Source organism: Gossypium arboreum, chromosome 12, assembly GCF_025698485.1.
Source record: "Gossypium arboreum isolate Shixiya-1 chromosome 12, ASM2569848v2, whole genome shotgun sequence".
NCBI lineage: Eukaryota > Viridiplantae > Streptophyta > Magnoliopsida > Malvales > Malvaceae > Gossypium > Gossypium arboreum.
The window spans coordinates 66224250-66237074 of record NC_069081.1 but is presented as its reverse complement, the minus strand read 5'-3'; the positions used below and the strand labels follow the sequence as shown (position 1 = coordinate 66237074).

The 12825-nt window shown below is 35.2% G+C and overlaps 1 long non-coding RNA gene across 1 annotated transcript; it reads left to right on the top strand.

Annotated features, from left to right (window-relative positions):
- The first annotated feature begins 10462 nt into the window (after positions 1-10462).
- LOC128285307 (uncharacterized) lies at positions 10463-11937 on the top strand. The gene is made up of 2 exons (XR_008275804.1): positions 10463-10507; positions 11733-11937. It is a non-coding gene; the product is annotated as an uncharacterized LOC128285307 (long non-coding RNA).
- Positions 11938-12825: the final 888 nt, after the last annotated feature.

Sequence of the window (12825 nt, the reverse complement as noted above, 5' to 3'; positions counted from 1 at the left end):
GCTTCAATTAAATATTTTATTCATCATATAATTCTATTTCTACTATTTTTAGTGAATTTTCAAATTCACATCACTATTGCTGTATGACACTGTTTTATAGCCAATTTCACCATTTTATCGTTTTCCATGGAGTAGGTAATACATTAAGCATACATAACACTAAATATAAATTCTGATTAGCCATTCCAATAGCTAATCATCAACAAGCATTTCCACATCACTCATTCACCATATCATAAGATTATATACACAAAAGGATTATAATGCTATACATGCCATATTCCCAAAATATGCAAGCCACTATACCGAGATGGTCTGTTGATAGTGTGAGCGTGCCTCCGACCGTCTTGATCTCCAAGCCGATTTGTCAAGACTACAAGGAATAGAAGGGAGGGAGTAAGCATCAATGCTTAGTAAGTTCACATGTAAATAGCAAGTAACATAACCATGCAATAATACGTAGTCCACATTTGCATAATATCACCAAAGCAATCATATCATATTTCTCATTCATGATCTTACCATATTATTGTTATATTGAAGTCTCAACCCGAGGGTTAAGTACATACTTGTACAAAGTATCCATTCCACAACACTTACCAACATGTCACCTTCGTTTAAGGTACTCACCTTATCCACTTAAGATTTACCCGTTGAACACATCGGAATATGATTCGAATACACGGATTTCATGCACATAAGTGCCATACCCGCAGCTAGACAAACTCAATAGCCTATGGAAATTATGTAGCCAAGCTACCATGTAACCTGCCCATAAGTGAACTCGGACTCAACTCAACGAGTTCAGATGCCTAGTTACATCTCACGAACTCAGACTCAACTCAACGAGCTCGGAACTCAAATATCTTAGTGACATGTCACTTGTATTCTAATCTATTTCCAAGGTTAAAACGGGATTTTTCCTTGATCACACATCTTTTTCGTCTTCCACGGAATATCGAAACCGATACTCGGTAGCAATTCATATTTAACAAGTAGCACACATAATTTGCATATTACTCAATAATAACCACAAAGCATAATATTTCATGATATTAATCATCATATCATATAAATAACATTAAATTACTTAAAATGACAATTATGTTACTACATTTACACTGAACTTACCTCGATGCTAAAATGATCAGTTTTACCATTTTGTCCACAACTTGGTATTTTGCCGATTTTAGCCCAAATTTCGATTTTCCTTGCTCTATCATTTCAAATATAGCCTAATTAGGACTCATATTATTCAAATCAACCCAAAATCATATTTTGGAAAATTACAATTTTGCCCCTAAACTTTCACATATTTACACTTTTGCCCCAAATCTCGTAAATTAAACTTCATCCTATTTTCTTATGTTTTATAATATGCTGATCGTTTTTCCCTTCTACAGCAACATCCAATTCTCACTCTAACATGTACTTATGAACATTGGGTATTTTTACCGATTATGTCATTTTAGTCGTTTTTACGTAAAATTACTTAGCAAAAGTTGTTTAACACAATCTCCAGCTTCATATTCTACCATAAAACATCAAAATTCATGCATATCATTCATGGTTAAATGTTAAATATAAACCCTAGCTCAAAATATTGGTAGAAATAGGTAAACCGAGCTATGAGGATTTCAAAAATGTAAAGAACATTAAAAACGGGCATAGAAATCACTTACAATCAAGGATTAAAAGTGTTGAAACCCTAGCTATGGTGGAGAGTAAAATTCAGCAGCAACTTATGGAGAAGATGATCATTTTTGTGTTATTTTTCCCATTTTATTTCATTTAATATTCAAATGACCAAAATGTCCTTCCTTACTAAACTTTCAAAACTTTCATCCATGTCCAGTTTTTGTCCATAAACTTAGAAATTGGTCAAATTGCTATTTAAGACCTCGTAATTAATATTTCAAAGCAATTTCATACTAGAAACTTCTAGAATGCAAGTTTTGTAACTTATTCAATTTAGTCCCTAACTTCAAATTAAGCACTTCATGCATAGAATTTCTTCACGAAATTTTCACACAATCATGCAATCATATCATAGACCTCTAAATAATCATAAAATAATTATTTCTATCTCGGATTTGCGGTCCCGAAACCACTATTCCGATTAGGCCCTAATTCGGGATATCATACGAACTCTATCTCGAAACAACAAATAATCATTGGTTCCAATTTGAAGGTCTAAATCAGAAGTCAATTCATGTTATACTCTTTTAACTTGCAATTCGTTGATACATTTCTAAGCTTCACAAAATCGAAAAATATACATCAATTTAGCTTTTAACTTAGCTAATATCTATCCATCATTTGATAAGATCAATCTCGAATTCATCGCTTGTAAAGCACACAAAGATTTCTTGTTCAAAATATCCGTGACTATAATCATTTGTCCGGGATGATAACCAATTACTGGCTCAAAATCTTTCGATAGTTTAAGCCATCACTATACATTCTTGTACTAAAACACACTCCAAACCATTCAATGACGCATGACTGAAAATCATAACTCTTTATTCGATTCAGGCTAAACCAAAATTAATGCTTCAGTTAACAGTGTTTTCAACTATTTATAACTTTATTAACATATATTAAACTAAATCAAACTTCACGCAAATGAAAACTTCAACAATCGAAATGACTTTAATTTACAATAATATTTCTCAAATAGAACTGTTCTGATAGATATAATTCTCTATCATGTCTTCTAAAATATGAATTCTTCATTCAAACTATCCATCTCTTTACCCGTGAACGCACAAAATTTATTTCCGGACCCAAGGATAAACTCAAACATGTATAACTCAATTAACCTTTCAAACAAATAACCCAATCAAACTAAACAACTGAATTGATCTTGGCTGTCAAACAATAACTTTCCAAAGAAAACCTTTCTTCTTGTTCTCAAGACAACTCAGACATACAATTTATCGCAATTTCTTCAGGATAGAAGTCAAAGATCTTCTTAAAAACTGTATAACTCTAATATGGCATAACATTCCATCTTTACTCATTGACATATATTAAGATTTACCTGAAAATGATAACTATTATACAAATTTGAACTTAATCTTCTATTGTCTATGCTTTTGCTGATTTAAATTTCCTTTCAAGAAAACCAAAAAGGATTATATAATAAAATTATCTTAACTTTTAATCATCGAAGCGTTGTATTATACAGAAGCCTCCTCCGTCAAACAAGAATCATAATGCCATAATAAAACTAACATCTCAACTATATAAATAGATAATATCCTAGTTGTTAATAATGTATTTTGAACACAAAAGAAAATCAAATATAGTTTCAATAGAAATGAATGTAGAAACATAACCTTTATAAATCTGATGATCCATCAAAAGAATATCTCTTGCAGATAATCACATAGAATCATAATAAAACTGAGGTAGGGAAATCTCAAGGTATGGAACTATACAAAATTTATGAAAATTATATCTCTATGATACCCTAGAGAAATTCCAGAAGAAAACATCACTCACAAGCACTGAAATCAACTGTGATAGAAGCAATATAATCTTCATGTATATTCAACAGAACAATAACTAGTAGAAATAGAATACTAGCATCATATGGATTTTACCCATCAACTTTTCTATCAATACAATGGAATAGAATACCAGGGAAAGATAGAGCAATGCTGATCATAAACAAACAGACCACCAATGCTTTCGTCTATCAGTATGTTTAGCTAGTGTTCGCATACGATAAAAGTTTCATTTGGAAATAAATAGCCACATATACATCTGAGAATAATTGATCATATAGAATACCTAGAAGAGATCATTATAAGCTATTCGACTATACTGCTGTACTCAGATATCTTTACAATTCAAACATTATTCCACTGTTTAATTCTGTCATTATTGATTCCTCTTTATCCCATCACTAACAGAAACCCATTAAGTAAAACTTCCAGTTAATACATTCTTTAGATATCATACTTGAATATTTTGTTTCATCGAATTCAACTTCTTAATAAAGACTTTGCATAATCCAAATAACCTTCAAAATGATCTGATATCTCTTCTAGTACTGTATTTATTGTTGACTCATTCTCTTATCTGACCATATTATTAATCCTTCAATCACAGAACTTTGTAATTCCACTTTAAATCTTTCAGATTTCATTGTACCACTATACTGATAAGCGGGTGAAGGTTGTAAAGCCTTAAATTTTAACTCTCACATATACATGCACATAACATAACATTCATCAATAAAATAATATTAATAACTTTTATTCATACCTTTATGAATTTCAACTCATGATATACATATTTTCGCTCAATTATTTGAGTACCACTTTCTACATTATCAGAATTAGCTCAATTAGAAAGCATATATGTCCAATTAAAACAATTTTCATCAGAGTCAAGAGATATCACACTATTACAGGTTCTATATGGCATGTATAGCTAGACTCACATATGCTACGTTAGTCCTAGAATTGCCTAAACCATAGCTCTGATACCAATAAATGTAACACCCTTCACCCGTATTCAATGCCTGAATAGGGTTACGGAGCATTACCAGACTTATAACATATATAACCGTTCTTTTCTCATACATTCGATCAATTCATATAATCATCAATCCATATCAATCAATTTGTCCCTTATAATACCTTACGAGGCCTTAAACATGCTTTAAGAGCGGTTCGGGACTAAACCGATAACATATGAAAATTTTGGAAACTTAGAAAAATTTCAAACTTATAGGGACCACATGCCCATATGAACAGACCATGTACCTCACACGGCTAATAGACACGCCCATATCTTAGGCCGTGTGGAAACAGGGTGTACATACTAACTTGGGTCACATGGCCAACCACACGCCCATGTGTCAAGCTCGTGTGCCCTTCAAAATGGCCACACACATCCATGTGCCAGGCCAAGTGCTAGGCCGTGCCAAACCTATAGGGTAAACTGTCTTGTACCACATGACCGGTCACACGCCAATATGTGAGATCGTGTGGAGCATATTGACTTCATTTTAATTTCAACACCAAGGGACACACGGCTGTGTAACATGACCGTGTGTCACACACGGCCAAGACACAGGCCCGTGTGGAAAAAAATAGGCTATTCGCAAAGCCATTTTGCCACCCTTGTTTTTTTTTACATGCATGCAAAAGCATAAATTGCAACTTTTTAGAACTCAATAGGCAAGCAATCCATGACATTCTATATACATATTAAATCAATTCAACTACAATCATTTTCCATTCATATTCCTATCACATATCAAGACAACATTGCATATTTCTATTCCATTTACTACTTGCAAAACCTACCGTATTGAATACTTATACACAACCAAAACATTACACCAAGCTAGCCAAATCACATGGCTTTACCTTATACGCAACATGTACCAAAATCACTAGCTCAAGTAACCACAACTATCATCTTTAGACTAGCCTATACATGCCATATTTACAAATATCCATAAGTTCAAAGGTACCAATTAGCAATTAGATAGTGTGATGCGTATCTCTGACTTCATCCAAATCGAGTGAGCTATCGAACCTTTATAATACACGGAAAAGAAATAGAATAAGCTTTATAGCTTAGTAAGCCCGTATAATTAAGAATTTAACTTACCATTTATACATAATCAAGCGAATAAAGAAAGTATATCTTCACTTGCCAAATGCCTATACACAGCCATTCATCAATATGTTAGTATCATAAATACATATAATCAACCTTTATCTCAATTTCATACATCAATGTATTATATCAAATTCACATATCATGTACATCATTTGTAATGTTTCATTCTCAATCATATAAACAATAATTCATTCGATAACACATAGTTTTTTCACATAACCAATAACAAAATTTATGCCCGTTGAACCTATTAGAATTTTAAAGGATACTCGGGTGATATACATTACGTATATAAATCAGTAATCTGTTAATTCATTATCATTTATGCTCTTTTGAGCTATGATCAGTAAGCTCCTCCTGAGCCGATGGATAGTAAGCTCTATTAAGCTGAAACGGTAAGCTCTAACGAGCTGAAACAGTAAGCTCATATGAGCTAAAATGGTACACTCCAACGAGGTGAAAACAATAAGCTCTTATGAGCTGATATATTGGTAAGCTCTTTTGAGCTGCTGTAACACCCCTTAGTTGTATTCGATGTTGGAATAGGGTACGAGGCATTACCGAAATTAAACTCAAACAAACATTCGAAACAGAGACATGAATTTCCACTCAAATTTAAAACTTTTGAAAAACATTCATATCGTCCTTTAAACGAGCCTACGAAGCTCAAAACATACATTATGAGTGGTTTGGGACTAAACCGAGAAATTTCAGAATTTTTACAACAGTTAGAAAATTTTCTTGTTTTGGAGGGTCACACGCCCGTGTGGGTAGGCCGTGTGGTCACACACACCCATGTGGCTTGGGACACGCCCGTGTCCTCAGCCTGTGTAACTCTTTGTTTATGACATCATCAACCTCATAGGGTTACACGGCTAAGTCATACGCCCGTGTGCTAGGCCGTGTGGTAAATTTAATTTTCATGAATTTTCATAAATAAGGTGCAGACTTCACATGGCAAGGGCACATGCCCATGTCCCAAGGTCGTGCCGCTCACACAGCCGAGACACACGGCCATGTCTCTGCCTGTGTGTTTACTACTTGGCATTCTGTTTTACCTAATTAGGGTGCAGGGGACACACGACCGGATCACATGCCCATGGGGTAGACCGTGTGTCACACACGGCCTAGACACATGCCCGTGTGTCTACCTGTGTGAACAACTTTGAGGCTATTCTCCAAGCCAATTGCCGCCATTATTAGCACAAACACATAGAAGACTTCAAAGGCACTTAACATGGCATAATTAAGTACTTAATCATCCTCAAACAAGTCATGATTATGGCAATATCATATTAGTCATGATTATGGCAATATCATATTATCTTATATATGCACAAGACACCATACTTATTCAAGCCCAACTTACCAATTCTCATTCAAGCCACAGTTAACATCATACTAAACAAATCCCAATTTAATCATCAAGCATTCATATCCACAACATAACTCATCACATCCATATAACCACCAACCACATCATAATTGCATAAGCACATGCATGCATGAATAAATAGGTTGTAATAATCAATATAAGCCATATCTAATGGCCATATACAAAATGGATTATAATATTATCATAAGCCAACACTTTTGGCTAACCAATATGACACATAACAAAATGACCAAGTCTAGTATACATGCCATACTCAAAATACTTAAATTCACTATACCCAAAAGATTAGTTTGATAGTGTGAATCAAGCTCCGATGTCCTTCGATCCTCGAGCTAGCTTGGTGATATTATAAGAAAAATTGGAAAGGAAGAGGAGTAAGCATAAAGCTCAGTAAGTTAGCATGTAAATAATTAACAATATTAGTCATGCATTATTATACACATAACATAATATAATTAATCACAATGTCATCAAGTGTCATAGATACATCTTAAATCATGTCATTTACATAGTGCATAATAAAACTCATAATCATGATTCATTCATTCACTTTTTACCGAGGTCTTATCGATTCATAATCTCAATATTTATGAGCTTTGTGAACATACCTATACCCTTCCGACATGATCATTCATTGTCATTTCATTGACATAATCTTTGAATTACCCATTGAACCACTTAGAATACTAAAGGATACCTTGGAATTCTCATACACATAGTAAGATGCCAATGCCATATCCCAGATATGGTCTTACATGGGATCACATATCGATGCCAATAGCCTAGCTATCTTACACGATGTCTCATATCGATGCCTTGTCCCAGACATGGTCTTACACGAAATCACATATTGATGCCAATGCCATATCCCAGATGTGGTCTTACACGAAACCATACATAACCCTAATGTCATGATATTTATATCCTATCTATTCCTAAGATTCAACCGTGATTTCGTAGTACCAAATCTTCGTCGAATCGTCATCGAGTCATCAATAACCAAATCCATAGAGAAAAATATGCATTTTGTAACACCCTGAATTTGAGCCTAGAAGTTTTGGGCCTTGAGCATGGGAGCGGTTGAAGGCAGCTTTTAATATTTTGTTGTGCATGTAAATTTTGTTAATGAAGGCTTGTTTTAGTGGTTAAGTATGCTGAGAAGTGTTGGAGAAATCTTGGGTTCAAACTTGGGCTTTAGCAAAAAATTTTGGTATTAAGTGAAAAAAAAACCTGGATGCTTGGATGAGGGTTTTGAAATTATTGTGTTAAATAAATGACACAAAAAGCCTTGTGGCTTAGTGGCAAGTAGCGTGTGGAGCATTTAAGGGGAGGCATAGGTTCGAATCCCATGGCAAGCAAAGAGCATTTATTTTGCTAACAGGGGGCGGCAAGAGTTGGTGTTGAATTTAAACTCTAATGTTGGAGGGATCCCACATCGGGAAGCTAACATAAGAGTGGTTGTGAAGCTGGCTTTAAATAGAGGGAACCATGAAGAGAGTAAATGTACCTTTCTTGGCTGATCCCTTTCGCTGTATGGCGTGCTCGTTTGGGTTGGGTGTCGGCTAAGAGTGCTCGGAGTGTGGATTAACTCCAGTCTCCTATCAGGTGTGTATTTCTTACTACTCTAGTCAGGATGGCTACTTGGACCGATGGTGAAAGGGGTCATGTGGGCCTAATGGGCCTCTGAGCCCAATTGGATAAGTTATTTGATTGTGTAGCAAATATTGGGCTAGGCTAGGTGAATCTCATATTTGTGGCTAGATTTGGGCTAAAAGGGCCACACGAGCGTGTGGGCCCATTTAATGAGAATAGGCTTTAGGCCCATTCGTATTGTTATCCCTGCTTAGAATACTTTAGTTTACTAAAATTACCGAAATACCCTTAGTTTGTAAAAATATTTGAAATACCCTCGATTTGTAAATTTACCAAATACCTTCGACTTGTAAAATTACTAAAGTACCCTCGATTTACTGAATTACTGCTTTTACCCTAATTTACATAATTACCGCTTTTACCCCGATTTACATAATTATCGTTTTACCCTCGACTTACGTAATTACTGCTTTTACCCCTAATTTACATAATTATCGTTTTACCCTCGATTTACATAATTATCGTTTTACCTCGACTTACGTAATTACCGTTTTACCCTAATTTACATAATTACCGCTTTTACCTCGATTTACATAATTATCGTTTTACCCTCAACTTACAGAATTACCGTTTTACCCCTAATTTACATAATTACCGTTTTACCCCTAATTTACATAATTATCGTTTTACCCTCGACTTATAGAATTACCGTTTCAACTTCAACCCGTAACAGGTGTGTACTAACCCTCGTAATAGCTTAGATTAATATTTGCTGAAAAGCCGAAAGCTTCATATTGGAATAGTTTTACCCTCGATTTGCTGAATTACTGTTTTACCCTTGATTTATAGAATTACTATTTTACCATTGATTTATAGAATTACTGTTTTACCCTTGATTTACGTAATTCTTGCTTTTACCTCGATTTAGAAAATTACTAAAATACCCTTGGTTTGTGAAATTACCGAAAAACCCTCAATTTGTAAAATTACCAAAATACCCCTAATTTACAAAGTTACAGAAATACCCTTAACTTTCTAAAAATTATAGAAATACCATTGGTTTACAAAATTACTGAAATACCCTTAGTTTGTAGATTTACCAAAACACCCTTGTAGGATGAAATGACTAAAATATCCCTATTAGGTAAAAAGACCGTAAAGCCCCTGTAGGGTAAAGTGACCGTAATACCCCTGTATGGTAAAATGACGAATATGCCCTTATGTTCCGTATGACCGATGTGCTTAGGATTTACATATATTGATATTGGAATAGTTGAGTTTGAGTGATGTGGTGGTTATCGAGGTGATTGATTATGGAAACGTTTCAACTTCAACCCGTAATGTGTGTACTAACCTCGTAATAGCTTAGATTAATATTTCTTTGAAAAGCCAAAAGCTTCATATTTTAGTGATTCGGAATTAATATTTAGATTTATTTTCACGCACGTTTAAGTTGGATTCACAACGGATATGGGGTAGGAAGGTATTTGGAACGTTCTTCAATGAGTAGATCTCTTGGTAAGTATTCAACCTTCTTTCCATTTGTATCTTGTGGTTTAAGAAAAGTGAAAACCCTCTCGTCGACTAAGGCTAAAATGGTTTTGGTGTTATTTGGTTTGTTGGTGCTAGTGAGGATTAAAGGCTACCGATCGAGGAGTGTGTGAAAAGCTTGGATCATCGGAGTGACTAAATCTAGTCATCAACTTCGGCAAAGGTATGAACCCAAGGGCCATTGTGGATGGTGGCCGAATGTGTAAGTGATGATAATAGGTAGTTTTCGATTTGGTTTAATATTAACATGGTCTAATCTATAAGTGGTTGATTATAGGAGAAATCGCATAGGAGATCTTGTCAAGGAATATCGCAAATCAGGTGTGTAACGAACCCTTTCATAACTTAAACCGATAAAATGCCGAAAAGTCAAATGCCAAATTCGGCATTTCGAGGACTTATGAGCAATGAACGCTCACTAGTTAGTTAGAATCGATGAGACGGTGATCGAGAACGATGGAAACGGTAAGAATGTGATTTTTGGCGTTCTTGGTAAGTTGGGCCTCGAGGGGCCGAAGTGGGGCCCATTGGGCTTTCGGGCCCATTTGGGTAAAATTGGTAGAAAACGAAAATCTGTTAAATTGCATGATAAGACTGTTAAAACCGTTATGGAATATAGGCTAAGTGGGCCTAGACGATAGAATTGGCTAAGTAGGGCCCATTAGGGGTTTTAGGCCCAATAACTCGATTTCGCTAAAAATGGGCCAGAATCACTGTTTGCACCCATGGATTGTTAGTAATCGTTAATGAACATGGAAACCCTAATTTTTGGTAAAATTACGAGATTACCCTTATAATATGAAAATGACCGTTTGCCCCTAGGTAAAATGACCATTATACCCCTAGGGTTTATGTATGATTTTAATACATGGGATTTTGATAAATATGGTATGTATGATATGCACATGAAATGTATGCTATGCACATGAGGTAATCATAAATGCATTGGGTTGGGTTTTTATATGGATGGAGGAAGTGAAAAAGGGCTTATGCCCCATTATCAAAAGGGCTTATGCCCCGCTTATCAAAAGGGCTTATGCCCCGCTTATAAAAGGGCTTATGCCCCGCTTATTGAAAGGGCTTTTGCCTTAGTTATTAAAAGAGGCTAGGCCTCCAAGATATGATAAAGCGCTATCTATGCCGCCAAAGGAGAGTTTGGCGGGGTGGGTCGAGTTAATCCCCACATGGTGTGTTGGTTGGTACGGGTGGAGAGTAGCGGATGGTGGGTTGAGTAGTCTCCCCAAATGGGTTGCATTCTTTCATTGAAATTATATGTGACATTGAAATGGGCCTAAGGGCCATACTGCTTTCTGATAAAGGCTTCGCCCAAGATTATGAAATATGAAAAGGCTTGCCCAAGAATATGAAATATGAAAAGGCTTCAAGCGAAAGATATGAAATATGAAATATGAAAAGGGCTACGCCCAATGCATGATTGAGATTGGATTTGGGCTTAGACCCAACAGGCCGTTATTGTTTTGGGCTCTGAAAGGGGCTTGTTGCACACTGAGTTTCCAAACTCACCCCCCTTTCCTTAACCTTGCAGGTGAACCTTAATATGGGGACTTAGGCCGGAGAGGATTCAGAGTGGCCACGGTGATTGTCTTTGGACTTTTAAATAAGTGTTGGTTTTCATTTAATTTCCTTTAATTATTATTTATTTTTGGGTTGTAATAAGGCCAATTTTAACTTTCCTTTTATTTCTTTTCGGAATTATTTTAATTTTAATAACTTTAAAAATTGGTTAATAATTTTTCAAATGGGCTAGACTTAGGACGTGTTTTCAAAATGATACTTGTTTTCAAAATATCTCAACACCACGATTAATCGATTTATCAAAGACGTCCACTTAAACAAATTTAAACTCGATATAACAAAGTGTGGCTATGGTTGTGGGCATGTCTAGGATTGGATCCAATTAATGAGCTTGGTACTTAAGCAGCCTTCATGGCTCACCTCCTCTGTCTCGGATACCTACCTAAATGTATGGTTTTAAAACACTAAAACGGAACGTGGGTTTTCAACTCCAATGTGGCACGTCAGATTCGGCCATAACGTCTGGGCCGGGTTTGGGGTGTTACACATTTCATGCAATATTAAAGCATTAGATACATAATAACATAATGTTTAATTATTTACACACGAACTTACCTCGGTACCATAATATGGCTAACTATTTGATTTAGTCCACAACTTTGTTTTTTCCTCGGTTTAGGTCTAGACTTCATTTTCTTGATCTATAATAGAAATTTTCACTTATTTAATTATCACATTGTTCAAAACAACCCATAAATCATACTTTGGAAAAATTATAGTTTTTCCCCTAAACTTTCACATATTTAAAAATTAGTCCCTAGCCTCGAAAATGAAATGTACTCATTTTCTTTGTTACCCAAGCCTAGCCGAACCTATAACATGCTTATACTAGCCCACATTTTTCATCAAAATCACATTTCTACTACTCCTTTTTACAACTTTTACAAATAAGTCCTTTTAGGTGTTTTCATGAAAAACCCCTTAGTAAAAGATGTTATCACACACCAAACTTTCATATTCCTCCATTAAACATCAAAATATATGCATGTCACACATGGGTAAGTTTTTGAACATGAACCCTAGCTCAAAATAATGGTAAAAAT